At 40.7% G+C, this 27,787-nt stretch overlaps 1 long non-coding RNA gene across 1 annotated transcript in view; it reads right to left on the reverse strand.

The window, feature by feature from the left end:
• Positions 1-27,787, reverse strand: part of LOC138737235 (uncharacterized) — a 74,424-nt gene that overhangs the window by 14,721 nt on the left and 31,916 nt on the right. Inside the window, exons 2-3 of the long non-coding RNA XR_011340850.1 lie at positions 20,400-20,550; positions 4,427-5,176 (exon numbers count right to left, since the gene is read on the reverse strand). This is a non-coding gene — a long non-coding RNA (uncharacterized lncRNA). The remainder of the gene's footprint in view (positions 1-4,426; positions 5,177-20,399; positions 20,551-27,787) is intronic.

The following is a 27,787-nucleotide window of genomic DNA, read 5'->3' on the forward strand; positions in this document are numbered from 1 at the left end:
AATGTGACGGCCACGGTAGCGAGCAGCCACGTTAAGATGGCACTGTTGGGTTTGGGGATTCCTCGTGGACTTGGCCATCGTGCGCATCCTTTTGGCTGCGTCGTGGCATCGCAGCCGACATGGTGACTTGGCATGAGCTCTCCCTTAAAGATCAGCATGTGATCTTTCAAATAAACAGTTGAAACTGAAACGCGCGTCAGCGTGTGGTTCTTTCCGACTTCGCTGTTTGTAGCTACAAGATCATGATAATGAAAATGAGTTTATTGTCATATACATTGCACAATGTGCACATGCAGGCCATAGAACATAGAACACAAACTACAGGCCCTTCGGCCCTCTATGTTGTGCCGACTCATTTCTTTTTTAAATAAAAGTACTAAACTCTGTAACCCTCTATATTTCTTTGATTCATTTGCCCATCCAAGAGTCTCTTAAATGCCCCTAATGTTTCAGCCTCCATCACTAACCCTGGCAAGGTATTCCAGACATCCACAACCGTTTTTAAAAAAGAAATACAAAAAAAAGACATACACCTGATGTCTCCCCTAAACTTCCCTCCCTTTGTACACATCCTCTGATGTTTTGCTATTCCTGTGATGACTGTCCACCCTATCTCTGCCTCTCTATCTAGACCTCTATTAAGTCTTCTCTCATTCTTCAACACTGCAAAGAGAAAAGTCCATACTCTGCTGACCTTGCCTCGTAAGACTTATTTTCCAATCCTGGTAACGTCCTGATAAATCTCCTCTGCACCCTCTCCACAGCTTCCACATCCTTCCTGTAATGAGGTGACCAGAACTGAACACAATACTCTAAGTGTTCTCTCACCAGAGAACACTTCACCTTTAAATCAGAAGGGGTAATTTATTGCATCCGTTGCATCCAATACAGCCTCCATTACATCAGACACAGACTGGGGAATCACTTCGTTGAGCACCTTCACTCTGTCTGCTGCATCTTTTAATGAAGTGACCAGAACTGAACACAATATTCTTAAGTGGGGTCTCACCAGAGATTTGTACAGTTGCAACATGACCTCTCTACTCCTGAACTCAATCCCCCTATTAATGAAGTCCAGCATCCCATAGGCCTTCTTAACTATCCTATCAACGTGTGTGGTGACCTTGAGGGATATTTGGATTTGGACCCCAAGGTCCCTCTTCATCAACACTTTTTTTAAAGTTTGTTTATTGTTTTGTATACAGTAATAGAATCGTATCTAAATGATACAATGATCAAAATAGAATTAAAAAAAAATAAATGGTTGTACTTAACATAAAGGTGAGAAGAAAGAAAAAAGTGTAAAAGAAAAATGCACAGAGATGTTTGTGCAAAGCTACTGTGAGAACTCCCCCCCCCCCCCCCCCCCCCCCCCCACCCCAACCCTCCCAAAAATAAAGACAGGGTATTAATAAAATAGAAAATAGTAGAATTAAACCAACATGATAAGGTTCAACCATTAAGATTTAAAATAAGTGGTGGTGAGGTTTAAAGAGAAAACATTAGATATCCAAACCCATAATATCTTAATATGGTTTCCATACCCATTTCTAATATAATAAGTCACCTTTTCTAAGGGAATACAATTTTGCATCTCCCTCTTCCAACAATCAATTTTAAGACAGGATTCAGATTTCTGTGCAATTGCTATACATCTCCTGGCCACCACAAATGCAACTTTTTAAAAATTTTATCAATATTTTGACAACTTCAGTTGTGGTTCCAAATCATTTCTTTCCTAAAAGAAAAAAGCTCAGGTGTTAATGGTAAACATATTTTTTGATTTGTTCCAAAAACTTGCCTACATCTTTCCAAAATGATGTCACCTTGGTACATGACCAGGTAGAATGTATAAATATACCAATTTCTGTGCCATATCTAAAACATAAATTTGGATTAAATTTATTTAATTTATATGGTGTTAAATATAATTGATGAATAAATTTCTAATTAACAAATCCATATTGAACATTAATTATATCCCTCATACTGTCCCAACAAATGTCAGTCCAGCAAAAGGATCAATTTCAGTTCCCAAATCTGATTCCCATCTTTCTTTTGATTTATTCAAATCTGGTTTTGGAAATTCCTCCTGAAGTTAAAGATACAATTTAGAAATTAGTTCTGGGCCCAATATGTCCCTTAAAAAAGATCTCAGTTGAAGATAGCAGAAGAATGTATTTTATGAAATCCCAAATTTATTTTTAATTTTATCAAACAACATAAATACCCCTTGTTCACAACAATCTCCTAAATATTTAATCCCACATTCGAACCAATTTTCTAAATGTATATTGTCATATAAGATTGGTAAGAGTCTGTTCTGAGTAAAGGGCATTTTCAATGAGACTCTTAATTAATTTTCTTATAACCATTAACTAATTCCCAAATACTAATAATATTTTACTAACAATGTTAATTTTCCCCATAAACATTTTTGAATTCCATTTTATTATGTCTTCTGCTATCTTTTCTCTAACTTTATGCAGCTCTATATTTACTCATGAATGTTTGTCTCCTCTATCTAAAAAAATAATATATTTTAAAATCTGGGAGTTGCAATCCTCCCAATTCAAAAGGCCACATCAATTTTTTAATGGAGATTCTGGATGATTTATTCTTCCAAATATATATTCTTACATATTTTTCTAACATTAAAAAAATTGCAAAGGCAAAGCAATTGGTATTGACTGAAAGAGGTATTGGACTCTTGGCAGTATATTCATTTTAATACAGTTAATTCTACCAATTAAACTAATTGATAGAGTCTCCCATCTATCTAAATCATCTTGAATCTTCTGAAGCAAGGGGAGAAAATTTAATTTGTATAGATTATGTAAATTATTATCTATCCTAATTCCTAAATATTTTGTACCTTTGAGTGGCCACTTAAATTGTGAATTTCTTTTAATAAATCCCCTCCAATGAGTGGCAAATTTTCACTCTTATCCCAATTTATCCTATATCCCGATACTAACCCATAATCTTCCAATATAGATTGCAATTTTGGTAGTGAGGTTTCTGGTTCTGTCAAATATGTTAGAATATCATTGGGAAATAAGTTAATTTTATGTATATTTTGGCCAGCTTTAAATCCTTTGATCTCTGGATCAAGGTGGATAGATTCTGTCAATGGTTCTATAGCTAAGATAAAAAGAGTTGGAGATATTGAACAGCCTTTTCTGCTTGACCTGGGAAGTGGGAATGATGTTGAAATTTGACCATTTGTAATTACTTTAGCATTGGAATTTATATAATTTTCCACAAGTCCAAAGTTGTCTAATACTTTAAACAAATAATCCCATTCCAATCTGTTGAAGGCTTTCTCTGCATCTGAAGCCACAGCGAAACTTAATTCATCTTTTATTTGTGCCAAATGGATAATACTTAACAATCTGCAAAGATTGTCTGAAATTTGTCTGTTAAGCACAAAGCGAGCTTGATCTATATTTACTAATTTTTGCAAATATTTTGCTAATCTACTTGCCATAGTTTTAGCTATAATTTTATAATCTGCATTCAGTAGACCAATCTATAAGATGACTGTTTCAATGGATCCCGATCTTTTTTTGGAATTATTGTAATAAGTGCAGTTGAGAAAGATTTTGGGAGAGTATGAGTTTCTGTTGCTTGTTCTAAAACCTCCATATATAAAGGAATTAGAAGATCTTAAAACGTTTTATAAAATTCCAGTGGAAAACCATCTTCTCCCAGAGATTTATTAGATTGTAAGGAAGATAATGCCTTCACTATCTCTTGTTGAGAAAATTAAGCATTTAATTCCTTCTGTTCTTCAAGATTTAAATTAGGCAAATCCAATTTTGACAGGAAATCATCTATTCTTCTTTCTCTCTTAATGATTCTGATTTATAAAGTTGAGACTAGTAGTCTTTAAAACAATCATTTATAATTTTTGGTTTATAAGAGATCCTGTCATTCTCTATCTGAATTGCATTGATTATCCTTGAGGAATGTTCTGATTTTAACTGCCAGGAGAGGAACTTAAGAGCTATATCACCCAATTCATAATGCTTCTTTTGTTTTAATTATCATTTTTTTCTAACGTATGTTTCCAACGTATTATACTCAAATTTCTTTCTCATCAACAATTGATGCTCCTTTTTTGTAGCTTCTTTTATAATACTTTTATCTCCTGTTCCAATTTTTCCACCTTCCTTACATATTCTTTTTTTCAGTTTGGAAGAGATAATTTGACCTCTGAAATATGCTTTTAATGCATCCCAAAAGAAAAATTTATCAGCAGTGGAATCGTAATTAGCCTCACAAAAAAAATGCTATTTCAGTTCTAATAAATCTAGAAATATCTCTTCTCAACAACAAATTATTAAAACGCCATCTATGAACCATAATTTGCTTGTCTGGGATCTCAGTAGTAAGTATAAGAGGAGAATGATCCGATATTAACCTGGCTTTATATTTGGTCTGCATAATCCTATTCTGTAAATGTATTGATCCCAAAAAATAATTCTTGAATAGGAATCACGATGAATTGAATAATAAGAGTAATTTCTTTCTTTAGGATTTAGTCTCTGCCAAATATCAATTAAATTCAACTCCTTCATTGAGTCCAAAGTGGTTGTAGCCGACTTTGTTCTTTTTACTATTCTTCCAGACTTATCTCGAAGTGGATCAAGACAAAAATTAACATTTCCATCAATTAATACATTTGTATGTGCTTCAGCTAGATTTGAAAAAAATGTTTATAAAATTATTATCATTTATAATTAGGAGCATTGATATTCACCTATGTCCATTCTTCTGAATATATTTGACAGTGTACTACTATTTATCTAGCTGCCATATCAGAAACCACCCTTTGCACTTCAATTGGAACATTTTTTGCAACTAAGATCACTGCTACTCTTGCTTTAGAATTATAAGATGAAGACACGACCTGGCCCACCCAATCACTTTTCAATTTCTTAAGTTAATCCTCTATGAGATAAGTTTCTTGCAGGAAGGCCAGTTCTACTTTCATTCTTTTAATATGCATTAGAATCCTTTCTCTCTTTACATTTCCATTAATACCATTTACATTAAAACTTAAAAAATTGATTTTCTTTTGTATATCTAATTTAAGTTAATATTGTGTTTCTCCTCCACTCCCCACCAAACCTATATCAATCCAATTCGGTTGAACTTCCAGTCCCAAATCCTGTAGAGAAAAAGAAAAGTATATAATATAGATAAGAATAGGAAATAAAGATAAGGGATCTTTGGTCCCACATTTGGGTACCTTAAGAATTGGTGATGCAAAGGCATCACTCGCTTGATACCAACCAGCAAACTTGCATTTAATCCAGAGCCTCACTATTCATACCATAATTAATATATTGAAGGAGTAAGTCTAAATGAACGAAAATATATCAAAAATTAACAATATTAACCTCTTACTCCTAAAAATATCTTAACATGTATCCAACTATAAAAAAAACTTAAATATATACTTAATTGAGTATATTATAAATTATACAATACAGTTGACCAATTAGATTTCAATTACAGGAGAAAGAGGAAAGAGAAAAACAGAATCAATACATATAAACTTTATATCAATTCCATATTAACCATTAAAAAATAATATTCACTTCTAGTAATATATCAAAATCCAATCCATCAGGAGAAAAGAAAAAAAAAATCAATACGTCCATAATCTTGTATATATCAATTCCATCCACTAAAAAGTTATATCAGACCATTAATATATTAATTTCTTATTTATCTACAGACACACTACAAAAAAGAGAGAAAAAAATCAGATCCTTTCATTCATTCAGAACTGGCAACTTCTCAACAAAGATTTTTGTTTATTCAGAGTCAACAAATGTTTTATGAGTATGTGGCTGGATGTTTTAAATAAAATACATAGCCCTTTTCTCTTAAAACTTGTTTAGGCGAGTCAAATTTTCTTTGTTTGTTTAATAAAGTTGCAGTTATATCTGGATAAAAAAAATAATTTTATGACCTTCAACTTCTAGTGGTGGTTTTCTCTCTCTCGCTTTCTTAATCGCTGCTGAAATGATGTTTTGTCTATCCTTGTACCTAAGCAGTTTAATCAGGATTGAACGTGGTTACTATCCCTGTAAGGGGATTGGTGCACGATGAACTTGTTCAATTTCTAATCCATCTAAAAAGTTTTCAGCACCTAAAATTTCTGGTATCTGCTTCTCAAAAAATTTAACTGGGTCATCTTTTTCAAATCCCTCAGGAAAACCAATTATTTTCACATTACTATATTGACTGTTATTTTCTGTGGCATCAACTTTCTCCAATATCTTTTCCTTATCCATTTCAAACGTTCAATTTTTAACTTCTTATCTGTTACTTGGGAGGATGTTTCTTCCATCTTCTCTTCAATTGTACCCATTTTCATAACAATTTCATTCGCAATCTCTTGAAATGTCATTACTTTTTTATGCATATCTTTAATCTGTTTTTTACTTTCGGAAACATCTTTTTAAAGTGCTTTTAATTCTTTTTTATTATCCAAAAGTAGTGCTATGGTGTCATTCAGCATATATTTAGTCTCTGGAGGGTTTATACTTGCCGGCACTTTCATAATTTCTTCTTCTGATGGGTCGCTTCTTATTGCTGCTCCATGTCTTTTGTTTAAATAACTTTTTACCTCCCTGCTGCTCCAAACCTGAAGCAGCTTCCTTCCAAGCTTTGCAGTGATTGTGAGCAGCGAGCCATTGTTAATAGTGTTGTAATGTCAGCATCTGACTTACTGCTACTAATTTCCTGTTCCAGTTCACTTGTCAGGTTTGTTATTTCAGCTGGTGTAGCAAGTAGACCTCCCTGTTTGCTTTCTTTAAGATGCCCTGTCTTGGGATCCAATGGATTTGCCAGCAATGCTGCTCCTGCTGCTTTACTAGTGGTTCGTCTAGTCATTAAAGCAGTCCCATTACACTATAAAGAAAACAGCTTAAAAAAATTTATTTTACATATTTCATAGAACTCCATTCAATGCGTCCTGCGAGCAGCACATCACGTGACTTCCCCATCCACATTCTTAAGTAACCGACCATTAATTCTCTACTCAACTTTCTGGTTTGTCCTTCAAAAATGCATTACTTCACTCTTATTTAACTATTTCTGCCACTTTTCCGCCCAACTGCATCCTGTCTATATCCTCTTGTAACCTTCGACAATCTTCAGCTCCATCCACATTCTTCCAACCTTCGGATCATTCACAAACTTACCCATCCTTCTGCTTCTTCATCCAGGTCATTTATCAAAATCACAAAGAGCAGGGGGGGTCTCAGAACAAATCTTTATAGTACTTCACTAGTCACTAACCTCCAAGCAGAATACTTTCCTTCCACTACTAGTCTCTACTTTCTACCTGCAAACCAGTTTTTTTTTATCCACAGAGCCAAGGTTCCACTAATCCTATGCCTCATGACTTTCAGGATGAGTCTCTCATGGGGGCCATTGTCAAATGCCTTGCTAAAATCCATATAGACCACATCTACTGCCCTACCATCATCAATTTCTTTTGTTAACTCCTCAGAAAACTCAGGCTCTGAGGCAACGAATTTCTGAAAGCAATGCTGAATATTCTTGAGTAGACTGGACTTCTCCAAATGCTCATAGATCCTATCCTTTAGAATCCTCTCCAATAGTTTACACACCACTGACATAAGAGTCACCAGTCTATAATTCCCAGGATCCTCCCTATTAACTTTTTTAAAACAAGGGGACTACATTTCCCATTACCCAATCTTCCGGCACCTCCCCTGTGGCTAAAGAGGACTCAAAGATCATAGCTACTGCCTCAGCTATCTCTTCCCTCATTTCCCACAGCAGCCTGGGGTATAATCTCATCCAGCCCTAGGGACTTATCAATCTTGATGAGTTTAAGTAGATCCAACACTTCCTCTTCCTTAATCTCCACATTGTCCAGTACACAGGCCTGTTCTATTCCAACCTCACCCTGATCAAGATCCTTTTCTCTTGTGAATACTGAAGCAAAGTATACATTTAGGACCTCCCCAACCTCCACTGTTTCCAGACATATGTTGCCTCCTTTAGCGGCCCCACCTTCATTTTTGTCATCCTGTTCTTCACGTAAGTATAGAATGTCTTGCGATTCTCCTTAATCCTAAGATCCAAGGCCTTCTTTTTTATTTAAAATTTTTTTCACACCATAAACCACATTGACCATGATACATACATTTTCCTTTTCAAATATATACAGTGTAGATCCAAGGCCTTCTTATGCCCCTTTGAGCTCTCCTAGATCCTTTCTTAAACTCCTTCCTGCCTACCATATACTTCTCAATAGCCCTTCAAGTTTCCTGCTTCCTATATTTAACATATGCTTCCTTCTTCCTCTTGATCAGCTGCCTCTCCTGTTTTGTCAACCACATTTCCATTTTCCTACTATCTTTTCCTTGTCCAAATGGGAAAATCAATCCTGGACCCAGCACAAGTGATCTGTAAACTTCCTCCACATTACTTCTGTGTTTTCACCCTTGAACATCAGTTTCCAATTTACTCCTGCCTCATCCCATTGTAATTATTCCTTCCCCAATTAAGCACTTTCCCATGTTGTCTGCTTTCCATAGCTATATTGAAACTAAGGAAGTTGTGGTCACTCACCAAAATGCTTCCCCCACTGAGAAATCTACCACCTGATCAGGTTCATTACCCAGAATTAGATCCAGTATGGCCTCTCCTCTTGTCAGCCAGTCCATAAACTGTGTCAGTAATCCTTAAAAACACCTGACAAATTCAGCCCCATCTATCCCTCTTGCAGTCAGGAGGTGCCAATCAATATTGGGAAAGTTGAAATCATCTGTAACTACAACCCTGTAATTTCTGTATCATTCCAAAATCTGACTGCTTATCTGTTCTTTGGGGGCTTATAGACTACTCCCAGCATAGCAATTGCTCCCTTCCTACTTCTTTTTCAATCTTTTTGTTAACCGTAAGCAATACATGAGGAAAATGTACATAATCAAAAAGGGGAATATGACATCGTATAACATATTCGTTAATTGTGGTGAAATTTTAAAAAAAAATTATATAACACCCCATCTAATCTGAGAAAAAAATAAGGAAAAAGACTGCGCAGCCTATCCTGAGAATTTATTAATAAAAATTAATTGTCTAGTCTTCACCACAAAAAGAAAGGAAGTAAAATTAAATATAGTCCGGAAGGGAAAATAATTATATTAACTAAGTCATGTGGACATAATTTATAAAAGTTCACCAAGTCTCTTCAAATTTAACAGAAGTATCAAATGTACAACTCCTAATTTTGTCTAAACCTAAATGTGACATCATTTGAGAGAACCATTGAGTCAAAGTAGGAGGATTAGAATCTTTCCATTTAAATAAGATCACTCTTCTGGCAGCAATGTAAAAAAAAGGCTACAACCCAATGTGTGGAAATGGGAACTCTTCCCACTTCGGGAACTATAATTCCAAAAAGACCAATCAATAGGTTAGGTTGCAAATTGATATACAGTATAGCTGACAAAGTCTTTAAAATATCTATCCAATACCTCTCAGCATAGGGCATGACCAAAACGTGAGTTAGAGAAGTTACTTCTGATTTACATCTATCACAAATAGGTCTAATGTTAGAAAAAATATGGACCAATTTGTCTTTCAACATATGAGTCTGATGTACCACTCTAAAATGAGTCAAAGAATGACAAGAACATATTGAAGAGGTAGTAACCAATCCAAAAATCTTCTCCCATTATTTCTCTGGAAGATGTAACTGAAGTTCCTCTTCCCAGGCCATTTTAATTTTGTCATTAGAATTTGATTGCAATCTTAATAACTTAAAATAAATGTTACCTTTTAAACCTTTATGAGAAGGCAAATGAAAAAAAGTATCAACTAGATCCAGTTGTACATGTTGCAAAGTTAGGCAGTAAAATATTCAGAAAATGTCTAATTTGGAAGTATCTAAAAAAAAGTGACTTGGGTGTGGCGACCCGCAATTGCGGAAATTGAGCCGGCACATCATGCGGCAGCAGACACGGACAGAGATCGCTAAAGTGACTACCAGGACAATGAACCAGTGGGGGTAGAAGTTGGGCCAGCATCAGACCAACAGCCCTAAAATGGCGTTGGTCAAGCTGCCCAGCTAACTCATCAGAAACAGGCTGGGTAAGAAGGGCATTCATATGCATGGATGTTCCCGCCCGCTATTTTTCATGTGGCTGACTCAGTCAATCAACAAAAACTGCAGATACTTGAACAGTATAAAAGCAGCCTTTCCAGCCCTAATAAGTGAGTGAGCTTAACCTGCCACACTGTATGTGTGTGTTTCTTTATAGCGGTCGGCTACAATTGGTGACCCCGATGGTTTGGAAGGAATCTAAACCTAGTGATGGAGAACGAAGCAGCAGTCAGCGCAGTCAGTCTGAAGCTCCTGATCTTCTGGATAGTTCAACCCGGCATGTCATTCGACCAGGCAGAGGCTCAGTTCCAGATTCGGGACATCACAGCAGAGACCACCCGATACTACCATGTGGTCAGTGCCCTGGATCCACAGACTGCAGAGTGGCCAACTTTATCCACAGGCCACCATCGGAAGGCACTTACACTACCTTCCAAGAGCTATTAACCAAGATGTTTGGACTCTCGCGGTGAGCGCGAGGAGCACGTTTGATAGGCTTGGAGACAGATCCCCATCGTCACTCATCAATGAGATGCTGGCCTTCCTGGGATATGAGCAGCCTGTCATCATGTTTCAGCAGATGTTCCTGAAACAGATGCCTGAAGACATTCAACTGCTTCTGGCAGATGCGATTTCACTGACCCCCAGAAAGTCGCAGCATGGGCAGACATTCTGTGGAAACAGAAACAGAAATGCTCGGCTACCGAGGGGGCTCATAAAGAAGTTCCGCAATCAAACCAGAGCAGTCTCAAGCAAGGAACAGCAGATGAGAGGCAGGAGCGAGTCCAGTGACAGATGGTGCATCTACCACTGGAGATGGGGCACCGAGGCCTGCTGATGCCAGTCCCACTGCGAGTTCCAGGGAAACGACATGGCCAGCTGTCGCTGATGGCCTTGATGGCTGGCCGTCAAGACATCCTCCTGTATGTCTGGGACCGCCTGTCCGACAGACACTTCCTGGTGGATACAGGAGCAGAGGTCAGCATGGTACCCCCAACAGGGTTGGACACTAGGCACAGGCTAGCAAGACCCACGTTGAGGGCTGCCAACAACAGCAGTATACAGACCAATGGCACTCGTAGGGCCGAACTGCAGTTCGGGGGCAGTCACTTCTTGTGGGAATTCACACTGGGCGCAGTGGAACAGCCACTCCTTGGAGCGGATTTCTTGCAACCCCGCAGCCTCCTAGTGGACCTTAAGGGTAAGAGACTCATCCATGCTGAGACCTATCAGACCATCACACTGAAGGGTGCTAGGTTTCTGGATATGCACCTGGACTCCGACCACAGCTTGGAGGATGAGTTCTCCAAAGTGTTAACAGGATTCCTGGCCATTCTTTCCCCTCAGTTCACAGCGGAGATGCCTTGACATGGCGTCAGACATCACATTCCTGACCAAGGGCCCACCTCTCCACGCAAGGGTGAGATGATTTCCCCCGGAGAAGTTCCAACTGGCCATGGAGGAGTTTCACAAGCTCGAGGAGTTGGGTGTTGTTCAACGGTCAGACAGCCCATGGGCCTCGCCCCTGCACATGGTGCCTAAAGCAACTGGGGGCTGGAGACCATGTGGTGACTATCGCCGGCTCAACGAGGCCACCCCCTGGACCATTACCCCATGTCACACATCCAGGATTTTGTAGCAAACCTGCACAGGGTAACAATATTCTCAAAAATAGACCTTGTGCTACCAGATATCACCAGATCGCGGTGCATCCTGATGACATCCCTAAGACGGCCATCATCACTCCATTTGGGCTGTTCGAGTTCCTGAGGATGCCATTCAGGCTCAAAAATGCAGCACTGACATTCCAGAGACTGATGGACGCGGTGGGCCAAGACTTGAATGGCACTTTCGTCTACCTTGACGATATCCTCATGGCAAGTAGAACCCGACAGGAACACCTTCAGCATCTCCGGAGTTCAGCCTCACCATCAACCTGGCCAAATGTCAGTTTGGCCTGAACACCATCGACTTCCTGGGCCACAGGATTACAAAAGACAGGGCCACACCACTGCCCGACAAGGTAGAGGCCATCCGTAGCTTCCCGAAGACCAGTACAACCAAAGGTCTGCAGGAGTTCGTGGGGATGATAAACTTTTAAAACAGGTTTATCCCAGCAGTTGCCCGAGGGATGCGTCCTCTATTCATCCTGATGTCCAGCAAGGAGAAGGACCTGACCTGGAACGACAAATCTGCACATGCGTTTGTGGAAACCAAAGAATCCCTGGCCAAAGCTGCACTTCTGCCTCACCCCAGACCAGGTGCAACCATGGCCTTCACAGTTGATGCCTCAGGAACAGCGATTGGTGGAGACCTGGTGCAGCAGATAGAAGGAAGTTGGTACCCACTAGCTTTCTTCAGCAAACATCTGCGGCCCCTGAACTAAAGTACAGTGCTTTCGAAAGAGAGCTGCTGGCCATCTGCCACTTCAATCCATAATTATGTTTAAATCCTATTTCTGACTTCCATCCCACTAAGTGGACACTCCTACAGCCTCCTCCCTTTCTTTAGCCATTATACTATCCCTGACCAGTAATGCTACTTCCCCCCTTTCTTACTTCCCATTCTATTCCTTTTAAAACACTTAAACCTCATTACCAACATTGGCCAATCCTGCCCTTTCTGCAGGACAAGTCTCTGTAATGGCCACAATAGCCAAATAGGTACTTGGTTAATAAACAAAGGTATAAATTAAATTAAAAAGAGATGACACATACAAAAGATGGATCATACATATTCACTACAAAAGATATATTCACGATCAATATTTACATGGGATCGAGGTGAAGTTAGCTAACTGATACAAAACTGACAGTGGAAAAAATTAGAGGATGATAATAGAAGTTTATTTTTTCAGATTGGTATACATAGGAATCTGTGCTGGGTCCCTAAGGCCTATTATACATATTCCTGATTTAGATGAGAATGTTGGTTGCATGGTTAGCAAATTTGTGGAAAACACCAAAATTGGTTGTGTGATTGACAGTGAAGGAGATTGTCTGAAGGTTACAATAGGATATGGATCGTCTGGGAAAGTGGGCAAAGCAATGACAGATGGAATTTGACTTGGACAAGTGCAAGGTGGTACATTTTGGCAAGTTAAACCAAGTCAAGATGTACACAGTAAATGACATGGTCCTGGGGAGTGCTCTCATCCATCTTAAGGTATCTTCTTTGGCTTCGCGGACGAAGATTTATGGAGGGGTAATGTCCACGTCAGCTGCAGGCTCGTTTGTGGCTGACAAGTCCGATGCGGGACAGGCTGACACGGTTGCAGCGGTTGCAAGGGAAAATTGGTTGGTTGGGGTTGGGTGTTGGGTTTTTCCTCCTTTGTCTTTTGTCAGTGAGGTGGGCTCTGCGGTCTTCTTCAAAGGAGGTTGCTGCCCGCCGAACTGTGAGGCGCCAAGATGCACGGTTTGAGGCGATATCAGCCCATTGGCGGTGGTCAATGTGGCAGGCACCAAGAGATTTCTTTAGGCAGTCCTTGTACTTCTTCTTTGGTGCACCTCTTCTTTGGTGCACCTCTGTCACGGTGGCCAGTGGAGAGCTCACCATATATCATTCCCTGAAACTGAAACTGGTAAAATAGGTGAAGACAGTAGTAAAGAGGACAGATGGCATTTTATGGCTTTGTCAAAACTCAGAGAGACTGCACCTGAAAAATCGTATGATTCTGGCAGCTGTACTATAGGAATGATGTGATTAAGTTAGAGAGCGTGGATTCTACTGGTATGTTTTTGTATTGTAAAAAGAAACTTGAACGTCTCGGACTGTTTTCCTTTGAGCATAGAAGGCTGAGGTGTGACCTTATCCAAACCCCTCAGAATAAACTACTCGCTGACCCTCTGTAACTCTATTTATTAAATGATACTTATTTATTTTCATATATGTATATTTGTTCTGCATATGTATCGCTTGTCTGCATGAGGACTAAAGAATGCTTTTCATCAGGTTGCACTTGTGCAATTGGATAATAAACTTGAACTTGATAAACTCTAAAAGGCAGATAATCAGTCTTTCTTCCCTCCCTCCACCCCCCCCCCCGAGTCGTTGTGGCTATCCCTCATAGGCGAGGATGATGGCCTTCATTCCATGGATCCGTTGAGTGAAGACACCTGTGCGTGTATTTGTTTAATGTCTCTGAGTTGCACTCCAAGAGGCACATGATACTTCACAAATCAATCAACTAATTCTAATGGCATGAAAACTACAATTGGAGCTAATGGATTTGTTGTAGCCTTCGTCTGCCTTCACAGCCATCGAGTTCAGAGTAACTTCGTCTGCCTGTTACACTGTTGAGGACTTGGTTGGATTGTTCTTTGTCAGCGACCTCACCCTCGACCTTATCACCATGGGTGACCCAACCAGGATCATGGCTCCAGATGGCATCACACTCTGGACTACAGGATCACACAAGCTTCTCCACCATGACAAAGTGACAATCCACAGAGAAGCCCAAGAATAGGGGAGTTTAAAACTAGCAGGCATAGGTTTGAGATGAAAAGGAAAGATTTAAAGCATACCTGAAGGGCAGCTTTTTCGAAACAGAGGGTGGTGGGAATGTGGAACAAGGTGGTATAGGTACATAAAATTCCAACATTTAAAAGACAGATGGATTTGTGTCTCTGAAAGTAGGATTACATCAGGAAGGCACCTGAAGGGGCTGTTTCCATAAGACTTTGAAGCAAATTGGAAGAAGAATAGCAAATGAATTCAACCAAGATGTCTTCACTTGTCTGGAGGGAAGGTAGAACACAATCTCTCACATTTAAGTACCATCTGAATAAGCACTTGCTGACCCAAAATGATGATCTTCCGATGCTACTTGACCCAGAGTTCTTCCAGCAGTTTATTTTGCTCTGATTTCAGCAAATGTCATCTTTTGTTTCTGTTTCACATTTTCTTACTTTGAAAACTTTTTGGAAAATTATGCTAATTTCTGCTCATTTAGCGCAATGTCTTTATTGTGGCAGTGATTGAGACAGGACTGGGGTTCTAATCTTGCCTGTGTCTGTCTGGGTTTTGTCCAGCAGCTCTGGTTTCCTCCCACCGTTCAAAACATACCAGGGGTGTAGGTTAATGAGGTGTAAATTGGGTGGCACGGTCTTGTGGGCCAAAATGGCCTGTTACCATACTGTACAGGAAGTCCTCTATTTCTGACCTACTCAAGTTACAACCACCCACACATATGACATTTTTAAATATTAAAACTACTGTACAAGTACATATTTTGTATTAAAAGTACTGAATACAGTGGTCCCTGGTACCCGTGGCAGCCTGAGGTCTCTGAGTTACGACCAACTTGACAGTCACAATTACAGTCGTAAGTTGGGGACTCGATGTCAAAAATTTAAGAATTCTCAAGCTGTAAATTGTATTCTTATGGTTCCATGTGTAAAACTCATAATATTCTCTGTCTGAAACATTGTTAAAACATGGATAAATGGCTTTCTGCTTCATCACTGAGTTCATTCACAAGCACAGGGCACCAAGACAGATATGGAAAGCAAATTATTCATTGTGCTAGCTGTAAGAGTTCCTCTTTCTCATTTCCTTCACTGGTGAGTTTCTGAGCCACCTATGCTTAGAGCTTCACCATTTTAAAAAAATGATTAAAACATAGTACATGGAAAGAAAAATAAAACTTAAGTCTGCAGACACTATAGTTGAAGTAAAAAAACAATGCTGGAGAATCTCAGCAGGTCAAAAAGTACTTCATACAGCAAAGATAAAGGTACATAACCAATGTTTTGGGCTTGAGCCCTTCATCAAGATATCATCAATGTACTTTGTTATATAAAGTACACCGACCTGCTGAGTTTCTCCAGCATTGTGTTTTTACATAGTATATGGAAATATAGCCTTTTCCTGACTTCAAATAGCCGGCTTCTTTGACCTATCTGAAAGCTGTGAGACTTTTCAACTTCAAGAATTTGCAATATTCCCGTTGCTGTACAGAGAAATGATCATTGTCAACAATAAATCAAGTTCAGGCACATAAATTCATAGATGATTAATCCTTCATGATAACAGTTCAGTGGCTCAGTTACTGGAATGAGCGTAAAGTTGTTCTCGAGCTACTGAATGTCTCAACTTCAATCTTAGGCTCTGTTGATGTTAGTTGACTTTAACTGGAGAGCAAGAAGTGGGAACCACAATTGGTTTCAACCATCTAACTGGAGAAGTTTAAAAAAAAAACAATGAGGGGTTTCACCTTGATCTCTGCTGGAAATAGCATGTGTGCAAATGTGTGTAAATTAGAAATGGGTCCAGTTAAGATCAATGAGGCAAAAGTGCCCCTCATACTCACTCAATTCATGAGTGGCTGCGTGGACATATTAATAGACAAATGGTGCTCGCTAGAATTATCGGCCAGCAATGAATCAAAACTTTTGAAACAGAAGATAAAATGTTTTTTTTAAATCTCTACTTACATAATACATTTTTAATTCTAATGTCACACAATAGAATTTATTATAATTATGGCCCAGGAGGAAGTTATTCAGTCTAATCTGTCCCATCAGCCAAAAATAAACCTTTGGGTTTTATTTAATTCTTTTTTCACAACTTGGGTTTCAATTGTCCATCCACAAAGTCCTTGAGATAATGCCCTGTATAAACACCATATCCTCTCTGCACTCTCGATCTTGATGGAGTCAGAATTGTTCAGCCTCAGCCTTTGCCAACCAATATGGAATTGTGGGCTAATACCATTTGCCTGCATTTGATCCATATTTCTCCAAGTCACTCTTATCTGTAAATCTGTTTCAATGCCTTTTAAATGTTGTTATTGTGCCAGCTTCTACAGTTTCATCTGGCAGCTCATTCCAGATACGGACCACCCTCTGAATGGAAAAAAAATTGCATCTCAAATTTTTCTTTAATCTTTCCCTTCTCTCTATAAACTTACTCTTTAGTTCTAAAATCATCTACCCTGGGAAAAAGACAGCTTTCACTTTATCCACATCCCCCATGATTTGGTAAACCTCTATCATTAAATTGTTTAAAATTTTATTTGCTGCACAGTAGAAGCTGATTCTGGCAACGTAAATCCATGGCACCCAAATTAACCCACAACCCCTATGTTTTGGATGGTGGGTGGAATCCGGAGCACCCAGAGGAAACCCACGTAGACTATAGGGGGAATGTACAAATTCCTTGCAGTCAGTGGCGGCTTTGAAACTGGGTCGCTAACCATGCCCTCTCAACATCCTTCCATTATTGTCATGTAATATATTTAGAATCTAACATACATTAAATTCTTTAACTTTGTCTACCATAAGGAAGACAGAGTCACCACTTTGTCAAGCGCCCCTCACAGAAATAAGGCCCCAGTGAGGAACAAACTCGCAACCGCTGGTTTAACCACTGAGCTATCAGAGACCCAGTCTATCCAATCTCTCTAACTCAACCTCTCCAGTGCCAGCAACATCCTGGTGAATCTCCTCTGGACCCCTTCCAATTTATTGATGTCCTTCTGATTGCTGAATTTCCAGAACTGTACAACTGGAATCAATGCCTTTTACTGCTGAAGCCCACCTTTTGCACTCTGTACCTGCCTAATAAAGGCCAGGGTGCCAAATGCAGCCTACTCCACCTTGTCCACCTGAATTGCCATTTTCAAGGAACTACGGACCTGTACCCCCAGGTCTCTCTCTGTTCTACAACATTCTCCAGGCTCCTACCATTCACTGCAATCCTGTCCTGGAAAGAGCCACATATCACACTTGTCAGAGTTAAATTCCATATGCCAATTATTGGTCCACTTGATTTAGATCCTGTTGTAAGCTTAGATATTCTTCCTCACTGTCCGCTACACAGCTAATTTTGGTGTCATCCTCACATTTACAAAATAAGTTCACTATAATTCGATCTATATTAACAATTTGGATGGAAAACAGTGGACCTAGTACCAATCCTTGCAGTACACTACTGACACAGTCCACAGTGCTACTCTGCTTTGTTCTAAGAGTTCATTTTTATTGGATAACTCACCTTAGAATCCATGTGATTTAACCTAATGTGCTAAATTCCATACATAAAATTAACACTGCCCTGCCCTCATCAACCAAAGTCACCTCATTATGAGGCACTATCTGCCAGGCACAAATCCACACTGACTACCTTCAATCCGTCACTGACAATCCAAATGTTAGTAAATTCTGACCATCAGAATGCCCTTCAGCATTTCCAATCACAGCCTGTAGCTGTCTAGCTTTCTCTTCCTGCCCTTGTCAAATAATAGCACATTAACTACCCTTCAGTCTTCCCAAGGCCAGAGATGATGAGGGCCTCCACAGTTTCTCTTCTCTCTTCCTACAAGGGGAAAGGATGTACTTCATCAATCCCTGGGACTAAGAGGTATGGAGGTAAACCAGGAACAAGGTAATTAAGTCACATGGTCAGCCATGGTCATATTGAATGATGGATCAGGCTCAAGGGGCTGAATGGCCTCCTACATCTATTTTCTTTATTTCTAGGTATCATTTTAAACAAATGTAAAATCAAGCTTTTATCCACCTCTCCTGATTTAACAATTTCTTTTTTTCTCTCTGGTGCATCCAGACAAATACAAAGAAATTAATTTGGAGCATTTGGGAGGGGATGTTAGGCTGAAAGAGGGAGGAGCCAAGATAGGAGGACACCAGGAGGGAGGGCCAGCCAGTACATATAGTCATGTCAATACATGGGGTAAAGCAAAGATGGAGAAGTAAAGGGCAGCATGGTTGGCACAATGCTGTTACAGCGCCAGTGATAGGGCTAGAATCTGGTGCTGCCTGTAAGGAGCTTGGTGTCTGTGTGGATTTCCTCCAGATGCTCCAGTTTCCTCCCATTGTGCAAAAAAAATTATACTGGGATTGTGGTTAATTTTGTGTAATTGGGCAGCATGGGCTTGTGGGGCAAGAAGGCCTGTTACCATGCTGTATGTTTACATTTTTGAAAAATTTAAATACACAGACATTTTTTATGCCTGGCTCCTTTCAAAGATCCACAAAGGACATCTGCCCTTGACATTGACACATTTATCCTTTGTCATATTTAAAAGAGTCCATGAATTTATCAGCAACTTTAACAAAATTTTAAAGTGGCAGGAAAGAGGCATGAATTGTCACTTAAAATTTATGAAAGGCACCAATTGATGCAAGAGAGTCGAACATTGATGTAATGCTGTCCATTAAAAAGAAAATATTCCACATTCTATCCCGGTTGCCCACATCTGATCTAGACCAATTATCTAGAATCTCGACGATAATGTGGTAAATTGGATCATCAGGTTTGCAGATGACACAAAGATTGGAGGTACTGTAGACTACGAGGAGTGTTGTCAAAACTTGCAGAGGGATTTGGACCAGCTCCAAATAGAAGATGGAATTTAATGCAGACAAGCATGAGGTGTTGCATTTTGGAAGGACAAACAAAGGTAGCATGTGCATAGTAAATGGTAGGGGACTGAGGAGTACAGTAAAACAGGGATCTGGGAATTCAGATGCATAATTCCCTGAAAGTGGCGAAACAGATAGGGTCATTGACCTTCATAAATCAAAGTATTGAGTATAGGAGTTGAGATGTTAAAGTTGTATAAGACATTGGTGAGACCAAATGTGGAGGATTATGTGCAGCTTTGGTCACCAAACTACAGGAAAAATATCAATAAAATTGAAAGAGTGCAGAACTCTTTACTGGGATGTTGCCGGTACTTGAGAAACTGAGTTGCAGGGAAAGGTTAAACAGGTTAGGGTTTTATTCCCTGAAGTGCAGAAGAATGAGGAGATTCGATAGAGGTATCAGTATTTAAAATTATGATGGGTTCAGATAGAGTAAAGGCAAGTAGGCTTTTTCCACTGCGGTGAGGTGACAAACAAACCAGGGGATATGATTAAGAGTGAAAAGGGAGAAGTTTAGAGGGAAACAATAGGGGGAATTTTTTCGCACACATAATAGTGGGAGTATGGTGAAGTGGTGAATATGGGCTCAATTTTAACATTTAAGAACAATTTGGACAGATACATGGATGGAAGGGGAATGGAGGGCTATGAACTGGGAGCAGATTGGTGGTACTAGGCAAAATAATAGTTTGCCACAGAGTAGAGGGCTGAAGGGTCTGTTTACCTGTGTTGCAATGTTTATATGGTTTCAATACACAGGAATGACAGTTCTTTCACGAACTCTACTATTGTATTCTATATCTCATCAATTAATGCATATATCTATAGACATTCTTAAACGCCTTATTTACCTGTCTTGCTGCTTAACAGACTCTGTGGATTTGAACTGCAGGGATCCTTCTGTGATTCTTCACTTTTTAAGTCTCTCATACCACTAAAGTTTGATGGTTTGACAAAGCACCGAAGTATGTAGTGTTGTCTAACCAATCCAGGAAGTACAATCTGTTTTGGAAGCATTGGGAACACCATGGTGATATTAGACTCTAACAATAAATTGCATATGGCCCTTCTTAGTTCCAACACACAATGCTACTGCCATTTAAACAATTCTGGGTGACTATTGTAATTTTTAGTTTCAACATCAGATGCCGCTGCCATTTTGAATAACTACTAGACTGACTTATGCAATGTTACTCATTGATGAAAAGGTTTGCCTCAGTGAAAAAAAAATGACCTCAGTTGATTAAACATGGTGGAACTGAAAAGACAGAAAATAGCAAGGGGATGCTGAAAATTTTAGCACGGTCAGAAATTAATACTTTTTCACAGAAGAGAAGTGTGTTTGTTTGATTTGCAAGATATCTGTTGTGATGATGAAGAATTATAAGGTTCAAAGACACTACAAAACTTTGTACACTGGCACAGAGCGAGAGCAGAAAGTTAAACAACTGACCGCTAACCTGTTGGCTCAACAGCAGCAAAGCACAGGAAAATACCACAATAGCTCACTGCAAGGTATCTCAGCTCATTTCCTGGCACAGAAAACCCTTCTCGGATGGTGACTTTATTAAAGAGTGCTTCATTAAAGTTGCCAGGATAATGTGCCCAAAAAAACCTCAAAAATTCAATGTCAGTATGTCCAGAAAAACAGTTGCCTGATGAGTCGAAGACCTGTCAGCTAACTTAAAACAGCAAGTATCAGGCAAAGCTAGTGCATTTAATTTTTACTCGATTGCATGTGAGAAGATGTGACAGACACAGCACAGTTGTTAATTTTTTTTTGCGGGGAGTTGACAACTTTTGAATCACCGAGGACCTCATTGATCTTAGGAGTCTAAAGAGCATCATGACAGGCTAGAACATGTATGAAGCTGTATCTGTGGCAATGAAATTGCCCTGGGAAAACCTGTGTGGTGTTGCAATGGAGGGGGCTCCAGCAATGACAGGCAAGCCAAATGGGATAGCTTCTATGGTGTGCAGGAAGATTCACAACAGTGGAGGTGAAGCTGTTAAAATGCACTGCTCAGACGGCAAAGTCCTCCTCAGCGACAAGATCTCCATCCTCAACCGATGGTCAGAACACTTCCAATCTCTTTTCAGTGCCAACCGCTCAGTCCAAGAATCCGCCCTGCTCCAGCTCCCTCAACAGCCCCTAAGGCTAGAGCTGGATGAGGTCCTCACCCGGGAAGAGACATATAAGGCAATTGAACAACTGAAAAGTGGCAAAGCAGCAGGTATGGATGGAATCCCCCCAGAGGTCCGGAAGGCTGGCGGCAAAACTCTGCATGCCAAACTGCATGAGTTTTTCAAGCTCTGCTGGGACCAAGAAAACTGCCTCAGGACCTTCGTGATGCCATCATCATCACTCTGTATAAAAACAAAGGCGAGAAATCAGACTGCTCAAACTACAGGGGAATCACGCTGCTCTCCATTGCAGGCAAAATCTTTGCTAGGATTCTCCTAAATAGAATAATACCTAGTGTCACCGAGAATATTCTCCCAGAATCACAGTGCGGCTTTCGCGCAAACAGAGGAACTACTGACATGGTCTTTGTCCTCAGACAGCTCCAAGAAAAGTGCAGAGAACTAAACAAAGGACTCTACATCACCTTTGTTGACCTCACCAAAGCCTTCGACACCGTGAGCAGGAAAGGGCTTTGGCAAATACTAGAGCGCCTCGGATGCCCCCCAAAGTTCCTCAACATGGTTATCCAACTGCACGAAAACCAACAAGGTCGGGTCACATACAGCAATGAGCTTTCTGAACCCTTCTCCATTAACAATGGCATGAAGCAAGGCTGCGTTCTCGCACCAACCCTCTTTTCAATCTTCTTCAGCATGATGCTGAACCAAGCCATGAAAGACCTCAACAATGAAGACGCTGTTTACATCCGGTACCGCACGGATGGCAGTCTCTTCAATCTGAGGCGCCTGCAAGCTCACACCATGACACAAGAGCAACTTATCCGTGAACTACTCTTTGCAGATGATGCCGCTTTAGTTGCCCATTCAGCGCTTGAAGTCCTGTTTTGTGGAAACTGCCAAAATGTTTGGCCTGGAAGTCAGCCTGAAGAAAACTGAGGACCTCTATCAGCCAGCTCCCCACCATAACTACCAGCCCCCCCACATCTCCATCGGGCACACAAAACTCAAAACGGTCAACCAATTTACCTATCTCGGCTGCACCATTTCATCGGATGCAAGGATCAACAACGAGATAGATAACAGACTCGCCAAGGCAAATAGCGCCTTTGGAAGACTACACAAAATAGTCTGGAAAAACAACCAACTGAAAAACCTCACAAAGATTAGCGTATACAGAGCCGTTGTCATACCCACACTCCTGTTCGGCTCCGAATCATGGGTCCTCTACCGGCATCACCTACGGCTCCTAGAACGCTTCCACCAGCGTTGTCTCCGCTCCATCCTCAACATTCATTGGAGCGATTTCATCCCTAACATCGAAGTACTTGAGATGGCAGAGGCTGACAGTATCGAATCCACGTTGCTGAAGATCCAACTGCGCTGGGTAGGTCACGTCTCCAGAATGGAGGACCATCGCTTTCCCAAGATCATGTTATATGGCGAGCTCTCCACTGGCCACTGTGACAGAGGTGCACCAAAGAAGAGGTACAAGGACAGCCTAAAGAAATCTCTTGGTGCCTGCCACATTGACCACCGCCAGTGGGCTGATATCGCCTCAAACCGTGCATCTTGGCGCCTCACAGTTTGGCGGGCAGCAACCTCCTTTGAAGAAGACCGCAGAGCTCACCTCACTGACAAAAGACAAAGGAGGAAAAACCCAACACCCAACCCCAACCAACCAATTTTCCCCTGCAACTGCTGCAACCGTGTCTGCCTGTCCCGCATCGGACTTGTCAGCCACAAACGAGCCTGCAGCTGACATGGACATTTACCCCTCCATAAATCTTCGTCTGCGAAGCCAAGCCAAAGAAAGAAATCTACCAAGAGGTACTCTGTGCCAAGATACTCCAAATTGGTGATGGGATGAACAATGTGGTGAAAACGATCAACCTAATTTGAACTCAAGCACTCAATTACAGAAAATTCCAGGCTTTCCTATCTAGAATCAATCCTGATTTCGGAGACGTAATGTACCACTCAGATGTGTGATGACTCAGTCGACTCTGGGCTGGAGAGGGTTTATTCCTTAAAATATGAAATTGACCAGTTTTTGAAAGAGAAAGACCCAACCACTTCATGAACTGAGTGGCCCTCTATGGGTTGGCAGACATGACTTATTTAGTTAATCTGACGAGCCAACTAAAGACATTGAACAAGAGCCTGCAAGGCAAAGATCAGCTTGTGCCTCAGCTGTTCGCATACCTTGAAAGTGTGGTGCGAAGCTCTGTCTCTTCGATACAACCATGCAGTTTCAACATGGCACACTTCCACACACTGTGGAAATTAAAGCTGCTTTCCCAAGTCCCAACCTTTCTGCCAAAATGGTGAAATGTGTGTCGAGGATCACATCTCCTGACAGAATTCAAATCAGTGCTTCCAAGACTGCTGCCATTGACAAAGACGTCAAGGTCTTCACAACCCCCTTCTCGATTGACACAACAGAAAGCTCCAGCAATTAGGACCAGAGTTCGAATCCTGTGCTGTCTATAAGGAGTTTGTACGTTCTCCCTGTATCTGCGTGGCTTTTCCCCGGGGGCTCTAGTTTCCTCCCACTTTTGGAAATGTACTGGGGGTGTAGGTTAATTGGGTGTAAATTGGGTGGCACTGACATGGGCCAAAATGGCCTGTTACTTTGCAGTATATCTAAATTTAATTTTTAAAAAGTCGACAAGAATATGCAGTTGGTGGTTATTGAAATACGTTGCAATAATTGGGCAATCGGGTTCAACAGTTGAAGACAAAGGGGGAGTGGTCATCACTCGAGTGGGCTGAGCCTGAACTGTGGTTCCATCAAGCTGAAGCACATAACACCTTCGCAAAGTTGAATTGGGTACCACTCGTTATTACCATCTTGTCAGTGCTCTGGACCAGGCTGTCACTAAGAGGGTTGGTGACTTCCTACAGGATTGACTACACACCAGCATATATGATGCTTTAAAAGCACTTTTATTACATATATATGGTATGTCCCGTAGAAAAAGGGTAGCCAAACTACTACATTTCAATGGGTTGGTAGATCGCGCCCCTTCAGAACTAATAGATGAAATGCTGATCCTGGCAGTTGGTGAAAGGCCCAATATGTTATTCGAGCAGCTGTTTTTAGAGTGAATGCCAGATGATATTAGGCTCTTGTTATCCAAGTGTTCATTTGAAGACCCAGGGGCTGGAGCAGCAGAGGCAGATATCCTCTGGCTGATTAAAAAGCAAAGCAAGGAAATTCAAGTCTGCACAACCGACCCCTTCGATATTGGCCCCATGTCACGCTCTAGTGCTCTTAGTAAATCACTCCTTATAATCAGATAATACCCCAAGACAAGCAAGCAGCCTGTGGACAGCTCGTCTTGGTGTTACTATCACAGACATTGGGAGTAAATACCCGCAAGTGCCTTCCACCCTGCCCATTTGCAGGAAATGCCCAGGCCAAACAGTTAGGACTGAGGCGTTTGGTGAGAAACCTGCGAGCCTACTGTATGTATGGGACTAGTTGTCCCAGTGAAAATTTCTGGTCGACACGGGTTCAGAAGTTAGTGTATTTCCACCCACCAGTTTTGACACACGGCATCCTACCCTGGACCTGAAACTACAAGCAGTTAACAGTTCGAACATTCCAACCTTAGGCACCAAGAAGATGAATGTCAAGTTCAAAAATCATCTCTATACTTGGCTATTTATTATAGCAGCAGTATCCGGTTCTTTGTTTGATGCAGATTTTCTTCAGGCTCATTCATTCCTTCTCAACTTAAATGGATGTCAGAGTTGAATATGTTGGTATACAATAACTCTATGTTCAATCGTAGGAAGGTTTTAACGGGATGCTTTATTAGACTCTTACCTGTGTGCAGCTTGCAGCCATTGAGGGCCTTTGACGTACAAAAACGTCACATAATGATGTCACATACATATTATTTGCATACGTTACATTCCTCCCTCCAAAGCTTTCTTGTCCTATGACAGAAATATCTAGCTTCCCTCAATAATGTTTCTTACCCCTCCCATAGGAAACTAGATGAATTATCCATCTACCTGCGTTACACATTTCCCATTTACATCTTAAAAATTTAGAACATTACATTGCAAAAGTAACTTATCTACATTTACAATCTTCAGCTGTTTATTACATCTCTGCAATAGGCCTTGCTGGTTTTCTCCTTATCCTGCCAGAACATCTCGGTAGCTGGGTAGCCTGGGGCACAGACTCTCCCGAATTTTAGTTAAGTCTCTGAGGTTCTGATGATTCAGATTCTACAATCTCCTCTCTGACTGTGGAGATCATACCTCGTCTCCCAGTTCAGAAGATAGCTCTCCTGCTTCTTGATTATCTTGCCACAGTGTTGGTTCAGCAGTAGATGGATCAGTGCGGACTTGTTCCTTGGTTATCTGTGCACCACGAGCAGAAGACACTGACAATGTATGAGTTGGGTGCCGTGCGCTCAGTGATTGTACCCCTAGGCCAGGTACCGTCCACCTTTAAGAATTTCACCAGCACTTGATCACCTGGGTAGAATTTTCATAAATTCTTCCTCTTGTCATTGTGTTGCTTCTGATCATTCTGCCTGACTTCTACTGTTGTTTCTACACTGGATGTAATCAGGGACAATCACGAATGAAGTTCACGTTCCAGGAACAAACTGGTTGAGTGCTTTGTTGATTGATACAACAGCAAACGAACGCTTGAATGATTGGACCATTCACTCTGCTGTCCCACTGCTTGTAGCATGGTAGGGTGCATCTAGCACTTGCTTCACACCATTTATTTTCAGGAAGTGTTGAAACTCTTCACTGCATTGTCACTCACGACTTGGTTTGGTTTGCCGTACTTGGCAAACATGTCCCTCAACACTTCGATGGATGCTCTTGTTGGAGTCATCACGATGACTGCTGGCCACTTTGAATGTGCATCCACGATGACGACAAAGTCCTGTTTCTCCTTCTGGGCAAAATTCAAGGTGGATATGACTCCATGGACTTCTTGGCCAGACCCATGGGATCAACATTGCCACTGTTGGAACATTGGGAATCTGTTGACAGATTACACATTGTTTCACTAGTCCCTCAATGCCCCTGTCAATGTTCGGCCACCACATGTGACTCCTTGCAATTTCTTTCATCTGTACTATTGCTGGATGTGATGTGTGTATTTCCAACAACAAACCTTCTTGGAGCTGTTGGGGAATGGCTACCCTGTATCCCCAGAGGATCCAATCTTGCTCCACTGCTAACTCATAAGGACGACGTATGAATGGTGTGACAGAGTATATAGGTATGTTTTTGAGAGATAAATTGGGAAAGGTTTGTTAGAGTAGGTCACATACAAACACTTTAAAACAGAACTTATTTGAAATACTGGAGCTCTGCTAGCGCTGGACATATTGGCTCCACAGCTTTTGCGTGAGATCTGGAGAGTGCTCCAGAGACTTCACTAAAGGATTGTTGTTTACAAAAGGCAACAGATGAAAGATCTTGTTGAAGCCACAGATTGTCTGGAAAAGAACTTGTTGTTCTCAGAGGGTCATGTGGTTTTGCAAGCAGAGAGAGTCAAACAGGCTTTCTCTCAGTGAGAGAGAGAGAAAAAGAGAGACACCCAGAGATCACTTCTACAGTATTACAGCCAGAAGTAGCTGGGACTGGAACAGGAAAAGCTGGCAAGCTTGTGGAAAGCCACATTTGGAAGATGGCCTGGTCAAAGCCCTTGTAGTTCATGCAAGAGGAGAGGTCTGGCTGTCTTGGAATAAATGAAACAAAAAGGAACTCTGTGGTGACCTGAAACAACAAATCTCTCTCTGAAAACTGACAAGAACCTTACCGAACAGTAACCATTTACCTTTCAATCACCAAAGGCTGGTGAACTTTATAAATGTTAAATTCTGTGCACGGTATAAGAAATGCCTGAAACCAGTGAACTCGGAGGAATGAGAAGTGAGATTGGACTGTAAGCCAAAGAACTTTTCTGAACTTACACATGCATTACATACACGTGTGCTTAGAATTAGAAGAGGGTTAAGTTAGGTTAGTTAAGTTAAAATGTGATTCTGTTTTCCTGTTTAAAGATAATTAAAAACAACTTTTGTTTAAGTAACCATTTGTCTTGGTGAAT

This window comes from Narcine bancroftii, chromosome 6 (genome assembly GCF_036971445.1).
Source record: "Narcine bancroftii isolate sNarBan1 chromosome 6, sNarBan1.hap1, whole genome shotgun sequence".
NCBI lineage: Eukaryota > Metazoa > Chordata > Chondrichthyes > Torpediniformes > Narcinidae > Narcine > Narcine bancroftii.